Raw genomic sequence first — 27,136 nt, 5'->3', positions numbered from 1 at the left:
ACCACAAGACAATACTTTCTACTACACAGTCAGTGCTAGTCAAGAGTTCAGAGATCACACAGAAATACTTAAAATAATTCAATAGTACAGTTCTGACATCACAGAAAACACTTAGTCTAATCTTTCTAGTTTCTAGCTATCTCTAAAAGAAAACACAAGTCTAAGATAACTTACATAAGAGACAGGCAGAGTGCTGATGGGTTGGATGGTCAAGACAAAAATGCTTAATAATCTCTGGTTCTCACTGTTTAAAATGAAACTGCAGTGCTGCTAAACATTACATCATCCTTCACCCTTCCTGGAGTTCCCAGGCTATACATTAACTGCATTTACATTTTTAACATCTCCCTTTTGTTATCTTGCAGCTGGTCAGGAGCAGAGCAATAAAAATACATGTGCATGTTTACATCTAGCAATTTAACTCTTGGTTAAAACAGTAGAAATAATTTCTTCATCTAGACTTTTCTGCACCACTGTCTACTTCAAAGGGTCACCACATGCTTTACTTTGATCAGTAGAATGCACTGTTGTCACATTTATTTCCAGTTCCACATGTAACAGTATTTCTTTACATTTAAGGCAACAAGCCTGTAGTTTACATTTATATTTACAAATGACAGAATTATCTGCACAATTCTATCTGGCTAGGCTGGCAGCCTTCACAGCCACATTGTGCGTTAAGAACTCCTGGGAGTATGCAGTCCACTGTCTGCTGCCAAATAGCAGGTGAAAATACCACTGTAAAAGTGAGTTGTCAGGAAATCCTTAGATTTATTTAATACTTACATTTGTGCTTATGTCTGCATTAGGTGCCTGACTACTGCTGGAAATTGGAAAGTGGAGAACTATAAATCCAGAATGAATAATTCTGGATCACAGATCAATGATGACTTAAAATTACAGTTCCATGGTAATACTAGTTACTGGTATTTTGCTTGTCTAGATACCATGTGATCTGTATTTGTGGGTACCAATATGCATGCTTATTTGGTAATTGTCCCTTACCCTTACTATCGTGCAAACATGGAATTAATATATATAAGTGAGGAGGGTATGAGGGGGAGATACATCTGTAGTTATATCCCTAGCGTCATTATGTAAAGAAATAGATATTTTGCATTCAGTATTTTTGGTTTCATTAGGCTGTTCTTCCATATGTTTTCAGGGACTTATCTCTCATCATCATCTTCTTTCAGCTGTTCCCGTTAGGGGTCACCACAGTAGATCACCTGTTTCCATTTCTTCCTGTCCTCTGCATCTTGCTCTGTCACACCAACCACCTGCATGCCCTCTCTCTCACCACATCCATAAACCTTATCTTAGGCCTTCCTCTTTTCCTGTTACCTGGTAGCTTCACCCTTAGCAACTTTTTCCCAATATACTCAGCATCCCTCCTCAGCACATGTCCAAACCAACGTAATCTTGCCTCTCTGGCTTTGTCTCCAGACCTTCCAACCTGGGCTGACCCTCTAATATACTTATTCCTAATCCTGTCCACTCTCGTCACACCCAGTGCAAATCTAAACATCTTTAACTCTGCCACTTCGAGCTCAAACTCTTTTTGTCAATGCCACTGTCTCCAACCCATATAACATAGCTGGTCTCACTACCCTCTTGTAGACCTTCCCTTTCACTCTTACAGGTACTCGTCTGTCACAAATCACTCCAGACACTCTTCTCCACCCACTCCATCCTGCCTGTACTCTCTTCTTCACCTCTTTTCCACGCTCACAGTTACTCTGAACTATTGACCCCAAGTATTTAAACTCATCCACCTTCACCACCTCTACTCCTTGCATCCTTACCATTCTTCTATCTTCCCTCTCATTCACACACATATATTCTGTCATAGTCCTGCTGACCTTCATTCCTCTTCTCTCTAGAGCATATCTCCATCTCTCCAGGGTCTCCTCCACCTGTTCACACACACATATATCCATGTGTGTGTGTATATATATATATATATATATATATATATATATATATATATATATATTTATATATATATGTATTATACATACATACACACACACACACACACACACACACACACACACACACACACACACACACACACACACACACGTATACTACGTTCACAGAAGCTATATGCATACAGTGCAGCACTCGGAAGGAAGACTTTAGCGCACATGCTGCATACTTAATTCTAGAAGACATGCTGATGGCAGAATGACTACTTAAATATTCAGCGTATGATAATTAGGGACTCTGCACATGCCAGTGTGATTCCAAAACACATCGTGCGCACACAACACAACTCAAATGCGACAACCAGCCACACCGACTCAAAATGTTTCTGAAATTCTTGGTGCATACATTACGGACCCCAAGAAATTCATGGGTATAAGGATGTGACAGTGTGTCCTAGATGGCAGAGCAAGGCTGCAACTAAACCACTTGTCAGACCAACAAATAAAATCGACAGATACTGTCTTGACAGGCAAATGGTGCAAGCTGTCTCCAACATGTGCCCCACTCATGTGGGTGGACCCTGTAAGGAAACTCCATCTCCCTTGAAACTAATGTATGTCTCAATCAGGGTGTATTTACATCTGGGACATTCGAAAGACACATGGGGTTTGCTGTGGGAGTACAACAGACAGCTGCCAGTCACAGCCTGGAAGCAATGTGCAGCAAGGTGGTTGACTACATACACCTCCCATCTACACCCATGGGGTGGAGAAATGCAATGTGCCAGTTCTATAACATCGCAAATGTCTCCCAAGTACTCGGTGCAATAGATTGCTCACGCATACCTATCAAGACACCAGTACATGCAGAAGCAGACCGATACATAGAAAGGGATGGCCATCCATCAACTGCCAAGTTGTGTGTGCAACAGATGGTAGCATAACAAACATCATGCAGAAAACAACCTGGAAGTTTCCATGATGCTATTTCGAGGGAAAGTGGACTCAGGGCTACATTCCAGCAAGGTGAAATTCCTGGTGGACTGCTTCTGGGTAAGTACAGGAACACAGCTAGGATGTGAGTTAAGCATCCCCCTCTCAACAATATCCATTCTGAACAAAAGTGTTATTACTCCTCACAACTAGTGATTATGGTTATCCTCTTGAGCTGCGGCTAATGACCCTGTACTATGAACCATCCAACCCTGCATAGCAAGCCTACAACAGAGCACACACAACAACCAGAAACACCATAGATTGTGCATTTTGTGTACTGAAAGCTAGGTTCAGATGTCTGGAAACATCTGGAGGTGCACTGCAATACAAACCTAAGAAGACAGCACAGATGATAATGGTGTGTGCCATGCTGCATAACATGCTAACCCCAGCATATGGCGATCTTCCATCTTCAGGTTTGGGCAAACTACCCCAAAAACCACAGATGTTTGAAGAGGACATTGCACATGTACCGCATGAGGAGCAGGAGGACAGAAGTCACAGGCGTAGGTGATCTAGGGTGTGACCACAAGTGCACTCCCATGCTGCAAAGCAGTATCTGATCCAGACATTTGAGTAATGGCAAGCCACATGTACATGAGTACACAGATTGAACATTGATGTTCAGGTGTTGTTCCCACCACAGCAACACACATTGCATCTAATGGCAAGAACCCACTAGATGTACACACTGAGCATCACACATAACATGAGCATAAACATATTCCAACATGAACATATGCAACTGTGTCCAAAAAACATCAACTCAGGTCACAACCACCATAGGTATGCATACATATTTACTTAGTTTTATCATTGTAAGGTAAACAATAAGGGACACACATCAGTGCTACATTTACATATATGTACAATATCTTAATACGTAAAAGAGAAGTCACGCGCAACATCATGAAGACAGTTTTATCACAATACATCGAACTGAAATAATATGAGTCAGCTATGTGTACTACACTGCTGGACACAGTCTAACACAGTCTTGGTCAACGTAGCTGATGTCTCACACTATACTTCACCCTGCTACAACCATATAAAGGCACATCCTACCATGGTTGCTTCACAGAGGAGATGGATGGGTGCACAACATCATGCTGAGATGAAGAATGACAGTGAAGGCCTGGTGACTGGTGGAACCTTAATAGATGAAGCAGCAGGGGGCAGAAACCAGACCACATGCATCTGTTTGCCTACATCTACGGTGACGCCCTGTTTCTATATTTAATGTGTGACTGAAAAATATTGTGTAGATTATAAGTGATGTACAATGTTTGCAACTGGGAGTGTGTCAGTATGGTTTGCTATGTAAAATGGCAGCTAGGTTTGTGTTGGTGTGGTTTGTTTTCATTTATATAAATGTATGATTGCCTATGTAGTAAGTGATGGTTTAATAAAGATTTTCTTATAAAAAAGGGCAGGAATTAAATAATTTATGTAATGTTGCTTAGGTTATATAACATATAGCAATATAATGTGAAGTACAACATTAGTTATGTTAATTATAGTTTTATTACTTTTATACGAATGTAAATTTGCTATGTCACTAGTGATAATGCAATAAAGGTGTGTGAAAAACAACACACACGGGACAAATGTGCTGCATAAGAAAAAACACACCTGTCAAAAACTAATGTGATGATGTTGTTGTTCCACTGTGCTGAACCTCAACTAGTAAAGGAAAAAAACATTATGGATCACATCATTTACAACATTTACCAGGTGAACACAGTCAAAACATACAGAATGTGTGATATCACTATATGTGCATTTAAGGACTCCTACTGGCTAGAGGTTGTTGTTCGTACTGTGGTTCCTGTGGTTCCTATAGCGGGTAGTAATGAGAAAGACAGCACAGTCATGTAGTTATCAAAACAAATACATGAAACATCACATATACATTACAGTAACAAGGACTGCAAATACTTATGTGATGGACTTTGCAACTATATGCCATAAGAGCCTGTACTGACAAAGACTGATAAAATGTCAGTTATCATGTGTGCTAAACATAGCTGAAAGCTCTGACAATGTCACTGTAACATACCTGCTCTTTCTACACTTGATAATGCATGGCTTGCACCTCTACTGGATGTACCTGTAGTGTTCAATATTAAGGAAATAACAATATAACAGTAAAGAGTAGTGCCATTAAATGAGGTGTGGGCACTAACAATGTACTCTGCACAGCAACAGTATAGACACACTCACCTGCTGTTCCCTGCTGTAGGCCTGAAGTAGATGGACCTGTTAATATTAATGCAATACACATTACAACTGTTGTTTGCATTGCTCTGTCTGTAACTCAGCTCTACCAATACATGTAATTATATGTACGTTCATCATCCTCACTCTGTGTGGAAGTATGTTCATAGCTCAAATCTGCTGCTGTAAATCAAACATAGGAATACATGAAGATGCATGCTGAAGAAATATGCAGCGAGTGTCAAAATACTCGCCGTTTTACATGTACATCCTGGAGCCCCAGCTTCAACTTCACCACCAGGGATTTGCTGCTCCACTCTTGCTATATGCAGTGATGCCAAAATAACTGTGATGTCATTGGGGGGCAGTGGTGGTCCACCACTGGTGTCATTCCTCGACCTCTCATAACATGTCACTCTGCTGGCTACACAAAGAATCATGTCTGAGCAGTGACATTTACAGGCCTTGTGGGATAGGCTGTGGCCTCCAACTGCATTAATTTTGTTGGTGAGGTCCATCCATATATCCATATTCTATTTCTCCAAACAGTATCCCCTGAATGGCCTAGGAGTCAACTTCCATGTTGCAAAGCATCAATTATGATATCATTTTCCTAGGGGGAAGTTGTCACCCCAGGATGGCTGGTCACCTGGAAAACACTGATATACACATGATATTAATCATGGATGAGCACATTTAAGCACTTGGTTCTACCAACAGGGTATGTCAAAATAAACCCTATGCACTGTTGTAAAATGCAAAGATCTGTGTAACACTGCCTGTGATAAACACTAACATGACATGTAAAAAGTATCAACAAAACTGTCATAAAGCATCTGTGAAAACCACATAACTTGTAATTATGATACAGTTCATGACTGAGATTAGAAACCCTGACACTACCTATATGTTGGAGGGGTCTATATTAGAACATCGAAGTTTCACAACTTTAAATGTTCTAATATCGACTCCTATTCAGCGAACGCTGAAAATAGCGAAGCTGCAGAAAACCACATTTTTTCCTAGGGAAAGAATTTGGTTGTCCATTTCTTTCACTTTGCTATTTTCAGCACTGTGGTGGAAAGTTATGGGTCGGGTTCAGGTAAGTGTTTGATTGTGTGGACATGAGGGTTAGGGCGGGTTAGGTGAGTTAGGGTTAGGGCGTGGGTCAGGTAAGTGTGTGATTGTGTGGACGTGAGGGTAAGGGCGGGTTAGGGCGCAGGTGAGGTGAGTGTGCGATAGTGACGGACCTTAGGGTTAGGGTTTGGATTAAGGTAAGTGGATAGTTAGTGGTGTATGTACAGTTTAGTGTAGGGTTATACGTAAGATTTTAGGTGTATGTGTGTGGATTGCTGTTTGTTTGGTGTGCCTGTGTTGTGTGTATGCGTTTCGGAACAGCTAATTTTTTCCCTAGGAAAAAAATTTGCTGTTCTGCATGTTTGATGTTGCCAGCATTCGCTGAATAGGGGTCGATATTAGAACATTCGAAGTTGTGAAACTTCGATGTTCTAATATAGACCTTGTTGAAGGGTGGTCAAAAGACAACAACATCATGCCACCGGAGCCTGCTTGCATTTCACATTAAAATACTACATCAATTAACAATTAAACAATTTATGGAATGCATTGGAAAAACACAGGAACCATATGCAGTACAGATGCATTGTAAATTAAGACAGTTACGATAACACCTTTGTTAACAGGCATCATAAAATAAAATATTGTAACAGCAACAGCACGTTTAAACACTGTTTTAGGAAACATGATTTAAGAAATATCCTCAAGATCAACATCACATACTAAATAAGGATACTGTCGTAATCTGTAGGTTTCTGTAGTAAGAACACAGAGTATAGGGAATTACCATTAAGAACTGCAGCTGATCTGCAAATCCTCCTCTATATACTGTTATCACTTGCTGTGGAAGTCTGTCTACACAACTACATATGGGACTGAAACAAAACATTTAGAACACTGCCACCTGTAAGCATAAATTTCCAGACATGACTCCAGGAATCCTTAATTTTGCTAAACATGATATTCTGAGTAAACATGACCTTAAAAAGGTGCATGTTTAAACAGATGTATTAATTACCACTAGAAAACTTCCACCAGTTACCAATGTACCTTGCATTTAGAGTCACAGAGTCAAAGTGCACCTTGTATGCACACAGCTTTAAGTACCATTTGTGCCATAATTAATGAGGTTAATTAAAATTCAAGTTCTTAGAATCACATTCGCACTCACCCACATAAAAATGCCACTATGCACCGAAAGACCCAGGTGTACCGTGTAAACACCCAATTGGCATCAATAAATGCTATCATGTGTGGCACATGCCTGTTGTCTTCCAATAACCTTAGAACATGACATCAGCGCCACTTTCAAATATTGATTTTGATACATTTATTGATCAGACCATTACGAACTGTGGAATGAGCGGTACCTCAGTAAGCATTTCTGTATTTTTTTGTTTTTCAGATATCCACTGATTGAAAATCGTGATGGTGACTTTGAGGAGGCTGTGATGTGTTTGTGCACCCGATTGGACCTATGAGGAAATGACAGAGATGTTGACTGTATATGCCAGACTAGAGCAGCATATGATAGCCAGGCCCAGGAACTTCACTATGACTGATGTGTAGAACTGGATTGTGAGGGAGCACCAATGGAGGACAGGAATCTACCACACTGGAGTGCTGGTTCATCACCATTATTGATAGAGATTGTATATATTAAAATGCTTTTCCCAAAATTATACTGCGTGTGCAGTAAAAGAAAATGCAAGGCCAAACAGCAGTTTCCAAAATAATATGGCTTGCTTTGCAAGAACAGTTAAGTGATGATCTTTTATTTCTTGTAAATGTTCAGCTTAGATATTAATAACATATCTGTGGGATTATGGCATCCTGTTATAGAAAAAAAGGAAGTTACATTGACATCTCAAACATAAACTTTGCTTTGCAGGGACTTTTTCATCTCAAGAATAACTTGGACTTTATATTTGTCATTTCAAGAAAAACTGTCCAGGCTAGAAGTAACTAATGGACTTTTTCATGATACATACAAAAACTCTGCATCAGCAGGGACTTTACACAAAGATGACGCGGAGAGACTTTTTGTGAAGTCTTCAGATACAGAGCCAAAGAAGGACATAAATCATCCAAACCAGAAAAATAAGTCACAAGGACATTAAAAATAACATTGGTTGACATTTAAAAAAGGTATATAAACTGGACAGTATGTTTCACTCTTTAATGACGTTTTTGGACTGAGTGTTCATCGGTCTGTAGTTATATGTGTCTAGCTATGTTATAATAGAATTTAAATAACTCTGACAGAATTAACTGTTTGGCAAGAATTTGTACTAATACAAATAAATATTAACGGATACAGTAGTACGGTGTCTGGTCACTGCTAACAATATTTTACAGTGGCAAGCCTAGCTCACTGGCCGGAAACCTAGCCCACTGGCCACAACGTGTTTTATCCGTTACCAACAGTTAATTTTTCATAAAGGCCTTAAATTTTTCGTGAGTTCAACAGATTGACAGTTCCAGTGTTTCAACAGATCAACAGTTCCAGTACGTCGTTGGTGGATACAGAGTGATGCCGTACAAGCTGTCCTGCGACGAACCACCTACAATTCACCTGTGGAGAAACACCATTTTTTTCCAGATTGACTTCAGCCTGTACACCTGTTTGTCTTCTGCAAAAATACGGTAACTTCTTTACAATTATAACATGGATGCCATACATGACATTAGCTTGAAATGCCCATAAACTGTGCAAATTAATTTAAATGATACACCTGATAAGGTCTGGTTATATTTGCGATCATGGTTTGAATCTTCTATGTCAGACATAAAATGTAAGTCAGGCATTTTTACTGCACAAAAGTTAGACAAAAGTTATCTTTGTAAATGGATAAATATTTATTCTCAATACATTGCTAAAGCAAAAGTTATACAAACAGATTGTCTTTTATGTGACTGCAAATTTCCAGAAATCTGTATTTGTCATAAAAGTTTTGTGTGTAAGACAGTTAACAAGATTTATCCTGTTGTTACAAAGGATATATTTCCTTCTGATGTTGCTAGTTCTTCAGATGATAAACAAGTACCACAACTCTCTGCAGTTATGCCTTTATTTGATTTAGTTCAAGCAATCACTGATTTTTTGGGGAAATCGAACATTATGGAAAAATTTGATATAGTTAATATGTATGAAGTTTACTGTACAGAATGGAATAGGTTACATAATACTATTACTGATACTAAGCAATTAGATGATGCTCTGCAGCCACTTTCACAGAGATATAGACAATGGGCCGGATTCACGAAGGCTTGCATGGAGTCTAAGACTAGAGTAAGACTCCATGCAGCCAACCTGTCTGCTGAGCGATCCAGGAACAGCCGGCAGGGGCGTACAAGATAGCTCCTAAAACGACTCTTACATGGACAGGGTTAGGTTATGCAAATCACCTAATTTGCTGATGAAATCTATGCAAATGAGGTAAATGTGCAATCCAGGAAACACTAACCTGTCCGAGTAAGAATAGTGTTATTTGCAGAAATGTACTCAGTTGTCAACTGAGTACCGTTCTGCAAATAGCAAAACGGAGCCGTGACAGCTCCAAATAAAGGATGCATCCAGTTGAGGAAGCATGCCAATGGCCAAATATATGGCCATTGGCATTGTTTTCCATTGCAAAATAAAAAAAAATGTTTTTTTACCTCAATCTCCGATGTTTAAGCGCAGCACAGCGCCGCGCAAACGTGCTGTGCTCTAAAAACCAGAAAACCAAAAAATAAAAGCCACAAATAGGGATTTTATTCAAAATATTAATCTGCCATGCAAGTGAATGGCAGGCTGAAGACAACATGGCTACTGCGTAGAGGTTGTTAAGGGGGAAGCTCAGTCTGAGAGATGTAACTAAGCATTAGTAGGCAATCCTATGCAAATGAGGATAAGGATAGTGAATCCTAATATTTCCTGCTATGTGAGCCATATCCCTAGAGTGTAAGAGTAGGAAAAGGGGAGTAACAGAGTAGGAGATGGGTGACATCATGAGGGGGTATGTATGAAAAAGACTGTAAGCTTATTGGAGCAGAGTGGCATGTGGTTGCTGTGAGTTACTCAGGACTAAAAAGGTGTGTCTACAGTTGTCTAAACTGAAATCAAGAAACTGAAGGTGTGCGCCGTGGCTATCACTAAACTTTCTTGCAAAGCTGCTTACACTGTGTGCGCGCGTATAAACCTGTCTAAGCCTGTGTGCATGGGTGTGTGCCCGTGTAAGCCTGTGTAAGGCCGTCTAAGCTAGTATACATGAATATGCACCCGCCTAAGCCCATGTAAGCCTGCGTAAGCCTGTGTGCGCGCGTGTGAGCGTGTTTGCGTTTGTTTGCGCGGCACTGCCCCCTGTGGAAACAGAAATGGGAAAAGGAAGGAAAGGAAGTAGTAGGAAGTTAACCAAGGAGAACTAGCAGAGCTGCCAGGTGAAATCAATCAGAATCAGCCAATTACACAGGCAGTACACTAGCTCAGCCCAGCCCAGCACCTAAAACACTGCAAACAACATTCCCCCATGTTTTTCTCAGAAACATTGCAACACTGCAGTCAACAAAGAGAAGTGAAAACTTAAAAAGCTTAAACTGAGACATAAAAATGTTAGGGGCTGCCATTGCTGTTATAAGGCAACATGTGCAAGATGCTGAGGGTGGTGCCATTGCAAATGCTGTTGAGCAACCCACAGTGAGGAGACGGAAAAGAGTGTACAGACCCAGGGTAACCTACCAGGGGCTACATGAGCTGGAGATAGTGGAGCGCTATAGAGTGGATAGAGAGCTCCTGCAGCAAATTGTTGAGCTGTGCAGGCCATGCCTCACACACAGAACCAACAGAGGGGAACCCATCCCAGTGGAAACCAAGGTATGTGTTGGCCTAAGAATACTAGGAACAGGTACCTTCCAGAGACCAACTGGTGATATGATGGGGATTTCACAGGCATCAGCATCAAGGGTACTGCACCAGTTCCTGAATGCCATGTCAGCACATGTCGGTGATCATGTAGATTTCCCCAATTCCCGTGAGGTATTGGCCAGCAATATGCGTCTCTTCCAGCAAATAGCGGAATACCCTGAGGTAGTGGGTGCAATTGACTGCATGCACATATACATCAAAGCACCAGCTGGTGAGCGGGGTAGGGCCTACATCAACCACAAGGGCTTCCACTCCATCAACTGCCAGGTCATGTGCGATGCCCAGGGCATAATACTGAATGTGTGTGCTGGCTGCCGTGGAAGCTACCACGATCCCCATATCTGGCATCTGCCGCAGCTGTACCAGACATTTGCAAATGGGGACATCCCTGACGGTCAGCTAGTGGGGGATGCTGGATACGCACTGGAGCCGTGGCTGATGACACCCATCAGAAATGCACACACACCTGAACAAGAACTCCATAATGAGGCACACACACAAACATGAAATGTAATTGAGCATGTGTTTGGGATGCTCAAGTCATGGTTCCGGTGCCTGGACACATCTAGTGGAACCTTGCAGTACTCTCCAACTACATGTACCCAAATTGTTATGGTATGTGCCATGCTACACAATATGATCCTGTGAAAACAGCTGCAGCAGGAACAGCATGGGGCAGGGCCAAATAGCCCCCTCCATTGCCAAGGCCTGCACAGGCACAGCGTGACTCAGAAGAGGAACAACCTGAGCCTGCCCCAGTAGGCAGAAGGAGGCGTGCCCAGTACGCCTTGTCCTTGGCAAAGAGGCAACACATAGCACATACACTGGCTCAGTAGGAACCCTGGAAATGATACCTCTCTCTGACTCGTACATAAAATAAAAGGGATGCGTAACTTGACACTACCTGTTTCCAAACATGTATAGGGAGTGTAGTATGTGCATCTGACACAGGTAGCCCTGCAGCACCACCTGAGGCATGATTGCCATGTTTTAAGCAATATAAAGCAATGCTAAGCAGCTTTTACCAATATCTAGTATATGTAAACAAAATTGTTCGTGCAATGTTGGCCAAGGTCGGCCAAAGTTGAGCAAAGTCAGTTAAACATGCTCATATCTGCTTTACTGTACCTTAAGCAGTCTGGTCTGGCCAGCATGAAAATAAAAAGCAGTGACAGGGCTTGAACCCAAGATACTGTGCACTATAGTCACAGTACGGAACCACTAAGCCATGATAGCATTACAGTGGTACAGACACAGCAGGACAATTGTACACTAATGCAAACACAAAGCAATGCTGTATCATGCCCCTAATGAGGCAAATGGGTAACCTCACCCACATGCCTATGCAGACAGAGAACATCAGGCCAGGCGTTGTGAAGTGGGTTGTGTAGGCTATGAAGTCGCAAGCTAATATATGTGGCAATGGACGCTAAGACCTATAGTACACTAGTATGCCTCAAGCCAGTGCGATAGGCAACAGTACTGACTGTAATGGTGTCCTGTACATAGCAGTGCAGGCACAGCAAATGTGTATAAGTGTCAGGTGAAACCCACATCCTATGTACACCCACAGTAACAATCCCGCGTACCCACGGGTAGAAATGTACAAAGAATAGCTGTCCCCCTGTATGTAGAAATGTGGATATGTCTATGCAAAGTGTATCATGGAAGCCCTGCAGGCACAGCATGATCCCTGTTGATCTATGACACAAAAGTGAGCCCTGCTGTAAAAATACACCTTGATTTACCATACACATATGGTATACACGTGTATACTGTGTGTGCTCACACACTCCAACAAATGTAGTGGATTTCATTCTGCATCACACTGAAAGGTCATACTGGGAATGCTCACACACTTAGGCTAAATACGGATGTGATGATAAGGGATCTATGGACAAATGTGTATAGTCATCTCTACTTCCGGAAACACATTCACAAAGTGGTCTGAAAATCCTGCAATGTGTACACACAAACTGCCAAGGTCTGTGCATGTAGGTCAAAGGAGGTTGCCACTACTCAGCAGTCATCAGACCTGTCAGAGACTATCACAACACATTTGCGAGGAATCTGACTAGGCATGTTCAGCAACTAGAAAGAACAATGAAGAACCTTAACAAGAGGATTACTGGCCTCAAATAGTTACCCCATGCAACAAGAATGAATGTAACCCAAGCTGTACTCAGTTGCATACTGTCTACGCAGGAGATCTCTGCCCAACAGACAGGTCCATGTCATGGTTACACTCAGATCTGTTCAGATTTATAGCTCAATGGCACTAAATGTACAGAGCCAACTGATATTGGCAACATCCTGGCAGATAGGATCAGTGTTAACTTTACCCCCCTCTCACCCATGAAAGAGCACATGTCCATAATGAAAGACTGCAAAGTTGCTGTCATCACGGCTGCACAGGTAAAAACACTCTCCGAAGCCAGTATCACAGCAGCCATGGGACTAGATAACTTCCCAGGCTGTGTAGAGTCTACTTCCCTGAAGTAAACATTAACATGGAAGTTCTGTGGCAACTGAAGTTTCCAGAGGACTGCAAACTAGGAGCCATCATTGTAAACACTAAAGATATGGACATCCTACAAAAGGGCCTCACTGAGACAGATGGCTGTTGTCCAAGCCATGGACTGTAGCTCAATGCCAAAAGGTGCATTATCATCACCTTTGTTAAAATCTCTGTAGCCAAGAACTACAACATAGGTGGTAGTATACCTCACACTTTAAGTGTGACAAGAGACCCTGGGTCACGGATGGACAGTGGATACAACTGTGATAAGCACATTTCCATAGTAGTCAGGAAACCCTCTTATGTGGCACACCTCATCACAAAATGTGTTTCATGCAGAATAAAAGAGGACATTGTTCCCCTCTACTCAACACTCACTAGAGCTATAAAAGAGTACAATGCCACTGTTGCTATGTACCTCACAAGACAACTACAACAACTGGAAAGCCAGCAGCAATACCTCACAAAGAGAATTAGTGGCCTGAAATACATGCCATACACAGACCATCGCAAAATGCTCCATCCGTACTCCCTTGCATATCGCCTACTCAGAGGTGTTCACTGCGTAACATCCAAAGCTATGTCAAACATGCAGCTGTTGGATATGATCCACGTAAAACACTCGCAATCACCCTGACCTTTGGACCCAAGACCACAAGTGAAATACAAAAGGAAGTGGTAGCCATTTATCTTATGGATAGCCACACCTCCAGGTTACTGCCACAGCATGAGACCTTGGAGACAATGCAAGTGCAACTAACATTGGGCAAAGCTGCCCATCAGATTGTAGCCTACTACAGATCATGTACCTTGTCTCAGGAACCTCACTCAGTATTCTGGAGAACAATGGCAAATATAAAGGTCCTATCAAACACCATTATATGAGGAGATTACAACTAACCCAAACAATGAGTGGGTGAATTACTCGTATACAACGTCCTTTGCCCAATGTGTCCTACAGTTAAGAAACTCTAATACCCTGGAACAGCTGGTCAGCATGCCCACTAGAGGTGACAACATACTGGGCATGATCATCACCAACATGGGGTACCAGTGTTCCACAACAGAGATAAACCCCTCGCTGGTAATATCAGATCATTAAGTAATCACACTGGACATCCACATCCCGCCCCCACACCCAGTCAATGAAACCACTGTGAAGACATTTTCAAAAGCAAACTGCACACTTCCCAAGACCAAAGTGGAAAGTTCCAAAGCCCTCTTGCTATAGGATAATGGTATACAATCTGCCAAATCATTTACAAGTGCATCCTATGAGCATCTACAGGGATGCAAGGATCGAGGCATCACAAATAAAACCAAGATGCACTTCTCCAAAAATAAGAAAACAATCTGGTGGTCGTTGCCTATAAATAAGCTAGACAACAGAAGAAGGAAACTAACACCTGATAGAGCCAACTTCAATAAAGGAAAGGCATCACTGATCATTATTAGGATGAAACAATGATCGCTCATAAAATAATCCAAGCACAGTTTCTAAAGACATATTGCCAAGGTATGTAAGAATAACAACCACAAAGCCTTCTGTAGCTATATCAGACATGTAGGTGTCAACTTCCAAATATGCTGTCAGCTACTGAGAAACGTAATGACATACACCAAACCAACTTTCATTGCCCACACCCAAGGGGACAAGTGCAGTGTAAACTCCCCCCCATCACCCACAAAAGGGCCTGTGTCTATCACAGAAGGATGCAGAGACACAGACGTCACGGACATGCAGGTAAAGACAGCCTTCACCAAAGCTAAGAACATAGTATTAATGTGACTGTAAGTTGTCCCAGGCTGAGTCTTACACTAGGCCCACAAGGAACTACACCCTCACCTACATTCACTGTCCAGACTCAAGCGTATCACAGGCTATGTACCCAAAGAACGGCATACACTAACAGTCATCCAGCTCCACAAAGGGTGTGCCAAAACAGAACATGGAAACCATTGCCCAACATGTGTACTCAGCCTGGTCTACAGAGCTATTGAACAAATCGTCATGGAACCCATACACTGAGACATTGGAGATCTCCAGACACTGGACTCTACACAACTTCGCCTTGTTAAAGGCATAGCCTGGCTCCCAAACCTAATTGACTTATTTAAAACAGTTACCATGAACATAGATGGAGGTGAAAGTAGTCCACACACCCCACCTGGACCTCACTAAGGGCTTACCACACCATTCCCCACTCCGTCATCATGGACAAGTGTACCAGTTTGAACATGAACAGCTATGTCACAGGATGGGTGGCCGAGTGGCTCACAGATCAAACAAACTTGTTCATAGTTGCGAGTGCCATGTCCAGCTCTAAGCCAGTCACAAATGGCATCACACAGGTCTTGGTCCTGGGACCCCACCTGTTCAGTCGATACTGCTCAGAGGTACAGGCAAGCATGGCAGGTGTAAGGCTGAACAGATTTACAGATGACTGGAAACTGTGGTCCATAATTGACTGTACAGCTGACACAGACATCCTCCAGAAGGGTCTTACAGAGACAGATACCTGGTGTCAAAACAATGCCCTCAAGCTGAATGGCAAAGAATGCATAGTCATCCCCTTTGGGTAATACAAAGTGCACACAAATTACCACATAGGTGGTAATCCAGCATGTACGGAGCAAGTAATTATGGCCCTGGGGACACAGGTAGATAGTAAACTCACCTTTGATGATCACATGGCCAAAGTGTTTAGACATTCCTTCAATGTAGGTCATCTAATGTCACCTAATGTAACACACTTCGTATAGTCTGATGATGTCACCATCCTGCAAATATACCTGTGGAAAAGAAAACTCCCAGTAATATGTATAGCGCATCATGTTAATGCGTACTCCTCTAGTATAATGAAGTAGTTAGGTAGGGGTTTGAATCCTGCACTGGGCAACTGTGTGTGTGTGTGTGTGTGTGCTCCCCTTGGGAAGGAACAACCTTTTAGGAGTAGTGAAATACCTCAAAAGTGGTAATGTAACCTTTGTCAAGTCTGATGATGTCACCATCCTACAAATATACCTGGGGAAAAGAATACTCCCAGTAATCCGTATAGCTTGTCGTGTTAATGTGTACTCCTCTAGTATCATGAAGTAGTTAGCTAGGGGTCTGAATCCTGTATCGGGCAACTGTGTGCTTGTGTGTGTTCCCCTTGGGAAGGAACAACCTTTTAGGAGAGTAGTGAAATACCTCAAAAGTGGTAATCTAACCTTTGTCAACTTTGATGATGTCAGCATTCTACAAATATACCTGTGGAAAATAAAACTCCCAATAATCTGTATAGCGCATCGTGTTAATGCGTACTCCTCTAATATCATGATGTAGTTAGGTAGGGGTTTGAATCCTGCACTGGGCAACAGTGTGTGTGTGTGTGTGTGTGTGTGTGTGTGTGTGTGTGTGTGTGTGTGTGTGTGTGTTCACCTTGGGAAGGAAAAACCTTTTAGGAGAGTAGTGAAACACCTCACAAATGGTAATGTAACCTTTGTCAAGTCTGATGATGTCACCATCCTACAAATATACCTGTGGAAAAGAATACTCCCAGTAATCCGTATAGTGCGCCCTGTTAATGCGTACTCCTCTAGTATCATGAAGTAGTTAGTTAGGGGTTTGAATCCTGCACTGGGCAACTGTGTGTGTGTCTGTGTTTGTGTGTGTTCCCCTTGGGAAAAAACAACCTTTTAGGAGAGTAGTGAAACACCTCAAAAGTGGTAATCAAACCTTTGTCAAGTCTGATGATGTCACCATCCTACAAATATACCTGTGGAAAAGAGAACTAACAGTAATGTGCATAGCGTGTCGTGTTAATGCGTACTCCTCTAGTATCATGGAGTAGTTAGGTAGGGGTTTGAATCCTGCACTTGGTGAGTGCATGTGCTGTATGTGTGTGACACTGTTGGTCAATGTGTTGTGGGTTTTGCTTTTACCACTGTATGACCTATCAGTATGCATTGTACATTTGAGCTAGCTGTGTGTCAAATACATATCTGTACATGTTACCTCAATGACTGCATGTGTGGGAACCCAGCTTTCTCCAAGAACACAGCTGTCATCCTTGCCAGACTGTGCTACTGCTTCCCACACATCTGTGCGTCGGTTGTCAAGACATCATCTAACGATTCGTTATGGTCAGCTGTTGAAGTGATGTATACCACCAGAATGCAAAACAATGACAGATAGTAACAGTATCACCCACAGCACACTGTCAAACCATGTCATACACACATGTGTAGTCAGGTTCCAGAATGTGTGTTGTACAATGCATACTGGCCACCAATAGAAACTATGGAGTGTTACTGTGTAATACAGAGCATGTCACCCTGGCCATGTGTCCACTATGCACGTAAATGCAGACAGTGCACCTCCACCATGTTCACAACTGTACACCTGCAAATCTGTGCTACACACATCCCACACATACTGTCCACTCTCTAACACATGCTGCCAATACTGCACACATCAGCCAAGTGGCATGTGGCCGGACAATACACAGTTGGAACCAACACTGGTGTAAACAACACTACAATGACAATCGTAGCTTTAATGCATCATGCCTGCTCAGCTACACCTTCAAGCATATGATAACACTCTACAGCTGACAACATGCTAACATTACTATACTGCTATATAGACACCCTGTGCATCAGCACCATGGTAAGCCTGTTCCTGCATCGATGTTACAGATGACAGGAGGCGGTACAGGTTTCATCATATGCACAGGGTGTGTTGTTGGTTCACCAGAGGCCTACAGTGAGCCATCCAATTGACATGTATGTGTGTGTGTGTGCGTGTGTGTGTGTGTGTGTGTGTGTGTGTGTGTGTGTGTGTGTGTGTGTGTGTGTGTGTGTGTGTGTGTGTGTGTGTGTGTGTGTGTGTGTGTGAGGGGCAAGAATACTGGAATGGGCCAATGTTGTTGTAATGTGTGTGTGGGTATGTATTAGCCCTAGGTGTCTGGAGTATGTGTGTGTGTCTGCATGCACACAGTTCCACCATGTGGCTGCCATATATGGGTATTTGTGGGACAGCCACAGACTGTACCTGCGAGGCTTTACAGATCACCATCTCTGGCCATGGATACGGTACCTGTGCTGGCAGGGGTGCTACTGACACTATCAGGTTCTAAGCCAGACTGGGTACTATCCCCAGAGGTGGATGGATGTACACTGGACACAGGTCCCTGCTGGGACTGTCCAGAGCCATGTGCACGTGGTCTTCTAGGACATTCTATGGACAGCCCACCCCCAACATTGCTGGGGCTGGTACTGGCACTACGGGAGCGGCTGTGGCTTGAGGGACATCCGCGGTGACTGCCAGCTGCTGATGTTGCTGGCATGCATCCACATCGATGTCTCAACCATCCCGCACTGTCCTGACACATGGACATGACATTGCGGAGGATATCTAATGTCTCTCCCCAACGTCTATCAGTGACTTTGGTGTAATGTCAGATGGCACCTGCTAGGTCACGGATACTGTCAATGACGGCGGTGTTATGGGCCCTCTGTGCCCTTAGTCCCTGTCTGGTGTACCATTCCATATGTGCCTGTGCCTCCATGACAGCCTGGAACATGTGTGACATTGTCAGACCTGTGGCACATCTGCCAGTGGTATGATGAGCAGCAGTGCTCCTACAAGAACCCCTGGACATCTGCCTATGTGGTACCCTTCCAGATATCTGGGTATGGCTGCTGTGTTGGGATGCATGTGCCATGGATACCACACTGTCCTGGCCAATGCCAACAGTATGCTGTCCCTCAGCTATGGGCATTGGTGATGGATGTATTGGCAGTATGACTGTATGCATGGATGGGGTGGACAGCTGTGTACTGTCGATTGGTGGCCCAACGACAGACCCTGGCAAACACGCCTGTGCCTCAACTCACCTATCTTCATTATCACTATGTGGCTCAGTGACATCAGTTTTCCTGCTGCAGTGAACCAGCCCTAACACAGCACCTGTGGGAGGGAGACAGGAAACACACTTTATGACCTGTACATGATGTTGGCACACATGCACACATGAACACATGCACACATGAATACATGAACACATGCACACAAATACACTCCTCACTACAGCAGATACCCACACACACCACCAGCAATCCAAAACATACTTAATAGTGGTTGAAGATGGGTTACAGTATCACAAGGCAAACAGTCATATCACACATGTCAGCATGCAGAAAGTTTGTTGCTCAAGACCATGCAGTGCGAGTGTAGACAGCCTGTGTTAATAACAGTATACATGGCTTTGATGCATGTGTGTTGTTGTTCAGTGATTGGCCTCACCCTGGAACGCAATGTATACATGGACACAACATTGCTGTGTAAGTATTAAAAGGTCTGCAATGTCCTGTGCGCCATCACTCACAGGTATACAAACCATGGCTGGATGTGTATCTGTGTGTCACACAGATATCCATTTCTGATTACAGTGTCTGTGTCTGTAGCAGATAATTGAGGACACAGGTCTAGCGCATGCATGCTATGTATACACAAAGGATGAGTGGTGCATGTATACGTGATGGAATACCATTGCTCAACATGGCCATTGTACACTGGGTATGGTGAGTGTAGGACATATTGTGGACATGCCATTGCCAGCCATGACATGGCATGCTACAACATGACTGCAACATTAAACATCACACATACCCAATGTGTGTCATGTGAGCTATACACTCAATAGCATTACAAGACATATATGTGCACTTTGTACAAATGGTGATTGCTATGCATATTGTGTATAGGTGCATATGTTTGCACACACACAACATTGAGGTGCATAGCAATGACTACTATACTATACTATGTAGTACTGTGGTCACTGTAACTGGATGGGGTGTAGTACCATGAGCCATCATCAACATGCATGATGTGGTTACTCAAGGCTACTAATGTGTGCCAGACTGCCACCTAGCATGCTGTACCTGAACTGCAGTACTGTGGCTACAGTCACAATTACACAGCCACTTGTTACATGGGTTTGTAAGGTGCCCAATAGGGAGCACTGACTAACATGAATGTGTTATGTGTTGAAGAGTGTCACACAGCCCAATGGTAGGCCTCTACCCCTCAGGTATATTATGTGTGCTGTGTGGATGACATGTGGGATACTGAAGTGTGACCTTACAGCGGGTGTCTGGATATGCTATGTGTAGCATGTTAAGGTGTACTGCATATGACAAAGTTGTGTATGTTGTGTACATGTGTATCAACTATGCCTATCCAATGTCCAGTACAGTGTTGCCACAATTGTGTGTGATGCTCTGTGTATTGCATGTGATTGAGGCAGCTACTGTCACTACTGAGATATACATAGTCTCACAGCAAACATGCACAGCATGCATTATGTGTAGGTGTGTTACATGTACATGGCCTACACCTCACCCATGACATGCACATTTCATTAGCAATATTAAAATTATAACACACTCACCAGCATCGACCGGCTGCCTTGCTGTCACACCAGAGGGACCTACAAGAATATGAGACAGTTTGTCAGTGGCCACAACTGTGCCATTGCTACTGTGAGTTTGCTAAACTACAGTAGTACAACGTTGACAGTCACAGGCATACAGATTATATTCAAAATATCAGTATTGCACAACACTATGCAGCACAACTGCTAAACACACAGTACACATGTCACATATGCATAATCTACCAATACAGGTAACAGTAGTCTACAGATAGGTCATGTTACCTGCACGCTCCATGTCAACATGCTGGGTGGCTCCGGCCTCTATGATGACACATGTAAGTTGCTGTTCCTGTGGCTGGCCAGGAGCCACCACGCTTAGGAGCAGCTCCTCCACTCTGGTGAGGGGGGGATGAATGGCAACCCCACCACCTGTGGCAAGCTGTTGTTGATGGAGATCAAACGCACGCCACCGGACATGTCTAATTAAATCACTGCAGTGATGGCGTACCTGCTCATATGTCCGGTTATGCATGCCTATGTCATTTACCCGATGAACAAGATCTTGCCACAGTGCAGTCCACTCATGCTGGTCTTGGCTGGTTCTAGAGAACAGCAGGGTGTAGTGCTGCACCAGGCTGTTGTGTATTTCGGCTTCCTCTGCAGCTGTATAATACGGATTTCTTTGGTGGGACATGCCCCTGGAAGACAATTAAACAAGATGTGTGAGCAAGTCAAGTGGCACACTTAACATCCTAAAGTACAGATATCAATTACCTGCCATATTTCGCATCCGATTGGTTGTCAGAGGATACACATGTTCAGTACCACATATTAGTGCTCAGGCCACAACTGTCTGACAGTGCCTGCCACACTCTATATATCAAACCATGATCTGCACAGCAGCAAAGAGAGGCCAGTATGTAAGACTATACACCAGTACATAGCACACTGTATGTGACACAATGCACCACCTAGCCACAGGAGGTATATATCAAGCTAATGCATAAAGAAAGATGTCATCCATTGCAATGAATGTAAAGTACAGTTACAGTATTACCAGTATACCACAGTAGTCGTTGATGCCAAACTCCTGCCTAACATATGTGCACAGTTGTTAATATAGGTGGCATACTGCTGTACCAGACTATACATGTTGCTAGATACACACGTATACCCTGTAACACAGATATGATTGAGGGCATGGTACAGGCATAATTACACACACATCAGACATACATACAACACACAAATGTATGCCAACCCAGATGAGCTTTACCTGTGTACCATACAGTACTGTGTGTCACTACTTACAAAACCTTATGCCTGAGGTATGTAATCTGTGAGGACTACAGGGAACACACAAAACAGTGTTTCCAAGCAATGTGAACATACACCATACTGTACTGTTTAGGCCTACAGCTTCAGGTAGTACTACAGTTCATATGGGAATTGGATTCACCAGCAGTACCACTCACTAAGCATACATGTATTGCTTTAGCCTACAATGGGACACCCCAGTCGACAACATGGGACTACGTCACACCGTATGCCATACTACTCTTTCTGCCTAGCAATAGCATACACGTCTTTTGCTGGATCACAGCTAGGACACAAACTACTATGACAGAAACAATTTCACACTAAGCTATCACACCTTTACAGACCTTACACACATTCAGCAACACATTCACCATCACACTCAGTCAACCTCACATATCAATTATTGCACTAAGTACATCTGTGTGCATCGTGTCATAGGTAGGTAATATGCTATTGGCCCTAGGGCCTACAGCAGCCTAGCCATACGCTACCCTGGCCTTTGACACACATGTAATTTAATTTCACTTGCCCCTGTCAACCAGAGCCACAGAGGTGATTCCTGGGGTGTATTTCCTATATCCCAATCATCAGGAGTATTTATGACAACTGCTAATGAGGCACTTTGTTTGCTATTGATAGGTGGTTTGTTCCAGAGTATGGAATATCTCTGAGTTAGGACTCTATCCCTCCAGCATGTGCTGTTTAGTGAGCTGACAAGGTTTAGGGCCCTAGAGTGTGTATCTGGGAGGGACTGTAATATGTTTATGTGGAGGATGTCCAACAGCTATGGGTGTGACATAGCTCTGTATGTTAGGCAGAGGTCACCTCTGGGTAGGCGGTATGCAACACAGTGTAGCTGTGGTTTTGTGAGTCGGTCTGCATAGGGCATCTGTTTGAGGCTGGTATTACTCTTTGTGAGGTATGTCTGTGGCCTTTCCAGTTGCTGTAGTTGTCATGTGAGGTACATACCACATGGGGCATTGTACTCTATAATGGGTTGTAAGTGTGATGAGTAGAAGGGAACACTGACCTATATTTCCCTAGATGACACACCTTTTGTGATGATGTGTACCACATAGACAGATTACATGACTAGTGTGGCACTGTAATTATCAAAGGGGAGGCTACTGTCCACCTGTGTCCCATGTTCCCTTATCACACCTTCGGTGTTAGGTAGACTACCACCTATGTGGTAGTTAATGGGTACAGTGTTTTGGCAAGAAGAGATGGCACTGCAGTGTCAACGCTGCGCTTCAGTCCATACCTTGGTCACCAGGCACCTGTCGCAGTAAGTACGCCCCATGTCTCTCTCTCTATATATATATATCTATATATATATCTATATATATATATATATATATATATATATATATATATATATATATATATATATATAGATATATATACATACACACATACATATAAACATCCATTGTTGTACATATAGATGTACATATAGGCACATATACAGTCCACTTTACATGGTGGGAATATCAATTATGTGACAGTTGTGAGATATACAGTTATGTAATAATATTGCACAGTGTTGTGCAGACTGCATTGAAGGTGTCCTCAGCCCATGTAGCTTTAGCAGGCCTCACTGGCTGCAACACTGCAAAACTGACAGAGCATACCCACAGCCATTGTTGTACATATAGATGTACATATAGGCACATATACAGTCCACTTTACATGGTGGGAATATCAATTATGCGACAGTTGTGAGATATACATTTATGTAATAATATTGCACAGTGTTGTGCAGACTGCATTGAAGGTGTCCTCAGCCCATGTAGCTTTAGCAGGCCTCACTGGCTGCAACACTGCAAAACTGACAGAGCATACCCACAGCGTTTAACCACCACATGTCATATACCAGCATTGCATGCTGTTTTCTTTGCCACACACTACAACCTACATAGAAATATGCACATAACAACCTTCAACAACATATATATATATATATATATATATATATATATATATATATATATATACACACACACACACACACCCTTCACAAAAAGTTGCAGTATGTCCCTTGCCCTATGCACATGTACAGATACATATAGATACGTACTGCTGCCACATATGGATGATTCACAGTATGTAGAGTACTCTTCAAAAACATCTACTACATGCCAGCAAATACATATGTGTTACATACATTTCCTTTGTATTTCTCTGTTCCGTCTGCTTTTAAAGGAAATATTTATTTTTTGGTTTGGGTTTCCTCTGTCTGTTGATGTTGCTCTTTCTTTTTCTGTGTCTCTCTGTTTCTGTCTCTTTGTCTGTGTCTCTGTCTCTCTCTCGCTCTCTCTCTCTCTCTCTCTCTGTTGCTGCAATGAGATTATTGCATGTGTGGACAACAAGTATAGCCTGCTTTTCTATGTATCTGCACATGTGCATGTGATGGCCTCTGCACCAATTGGTGCCCACCATTTACTAATTGCATGCAGCCTGCTGTGTGGTAATTGCAGTACTCACTATCATAGCAGCCCACTGCTATAAAATGCTAAGTTAGGTAGGCATAGCCCTTTCAGCTTTCCAAAGTGGGGCACCTGCTTGTTTGCTGTGGACACCACTGTGTCAGTCAGAAGGTTGGTATACTTCTTATATCTGAAGCTAGGGTTGTAGCCAGTGATTTGCATGTTGTACTCAAACCTGAATGTTGCTGCTTCTAGTACACACTTGTCAGTGTAGAATTTTACTCACCCCTCCAAATGCTTACACAAGATACATGGGAGTATGTAGTTTTTTTTTTCTAATTAGACAATTAACTGTCATACAAAAGTAGTTATTGCAATGTATTCTTCTGGCACATGAACTGTTTGTGAACTACTATACTGTAAATATTAATTAACTCACTTCTGAACAGTTTGTTGTTTATTTGTGTTGACATTAGCACAGGCTGCTCAAGACAACTGGACAAATTTCAGTACTGAGTATGCCTACCTACATCCTTAGTAGAGCCTGAATACACAGATATATTGTTCTTTAGGGTAGGGGTGCAGAAGTACAGAGAGCATTATATATTATTGTGTGATGTTTATCATGCTGAACATACAGGGTTGCTGTGTACCTGTTAGTCTATCAAGGCAAGTAGTCTGTCTGCGTAGCTCACACCTGTGGACATATCCAGATGGTAGCCAGAGGTTAGCCTATTATTTTATCTGTGAAACACACCGGTCTTTTCTGCACTGGAACAATGGCATTGTCACAGTTGGTTGCTACCAGTACATGGCTACATCCTTTGATATTTCTGTGTTGTACTCCTACATAAGGGTATGCTTGTGGGACTCTTTCCAAAGCTATTTGCAGAGTGTGTAACAGCAGAAAAGCTAAAATGCCTGTGTGTTTCTGCCTCTGCCAGGTCTCTGATACACTCAGTTATATATTTGAACAGCCTCAGGGAAAGGTACATATAAGTGAGGTACACCTGTAATATATTACAGACATTAAGTTGAGACTGTGAGAGTATCAGAGCATATGTATTAATACACTTTTTCTGACATGCAAGCAGTGTGTACTCTTACTTACTGACATTATTCATTAAGTGTAATTCCCCACTTTTCTGCCTAACGTCAGTATCTTTCAGAGGGATTCTGAGGGACACAGCTAACATTTGTTTACGAATCAGGGACATCCCTGAAAAGCAGTCACAGTTGGGAAGTATGGCCTGTGCCCTATTCAAATATGCCAGTGTTTATCCTGCTCTGATACTGTGTGGGGTTTGTAAAGTGCTACTGTAACATTATTTCCTGCTAGAATGGCTGGTTCTCTTTTCACAGTCATGTCATGCAATTCCACAACAACTGCTGGTAAAGATCCACAGAACAAGATTTGTGTTATGGCATTCCTATTTTCCCTTTACATTCACTCATTGTAATGCATGATATATTTATTACAGCACCAACTTGTTGTATGTCTACTGTGGCTTAGTGGTACTTCATGCAGTGTAGTGTGTCCAACGTCCGGGGTTCGAGATTGATAGAGGTGTTTTATTTTGCTGCTCAGCAGAACAAGGGCCCTGCCATGCAGAGTGACTGAGGCACTTTTAAGCAGTTGTAAGCGGGTTTGCGCAAAGCTTAGCAATACTTAGCTAAGCACACACATGCGCACACTCGCTCAAACCTGCTAACTACTGCTTAAAAGTGCTTACTCCCGCTAACCCCCGTGCTAATTTCTTTGAAAGAAAAGAAAATGGGGAGATAGGAAAGTGGTGAAAAAGGGGGCACAAAGAGTGAAAGACAGTAGGGAAACCAGCTCGGGATGTGCAGGACGGGTGTAGGGAAGGTCCATAGCTGCCCATTTCTTTACCAGCAACAGCTGTGCATATGTTAGACATTTGGAGTGAAATTTGAAACCTTCCACCCCTGAGAGAGGGGTGAGGACAACAAAGTATGTTGCACTGCCAATTATAATTATCAGTTTACATGTCCAGCGGACATGTGTGCAAAATGGGCAGCTATGTATGGGGCATAATTTTTTTGTGGGAACAGATTGCCCCTTTTTTTTTTCAGGTGAGAGTGGAATGTGAGGTAGAGGAAGTAGGTATATTTGGGGAGGTAAGTTGGGGAGGTAAACAGACAAGACAAACAAGACGCATACAGGGGTGGAATATGACACATGGGGTGGCTGAACACAATTGACGGGGAAGGATGTTTGGAAATCGCAAGCCCATGAGCCCACAGATGATAACAGTGGAACTGAGATCCCCACCCATGGACAGTCACCACTGCAC

This window comes from Protopterus annectens, chromosome 6.part0 (genome assembly GCF_019279795.1).
Source record: "Protopterus annectens isolate FY-2018-M chromosome 6.part0, PAN1.0, whole genome shotgun sequence".
NCBI lineage: Eukaryota > Metazoa > Chordata > Ceratodontiformes > Protopteridae > Protopterus > Protopterus annectens.
The sequence above is the reverse complement of the archived record's forward strand: the minus strand, read 5'-3'. Positions refer to the sequence as shown.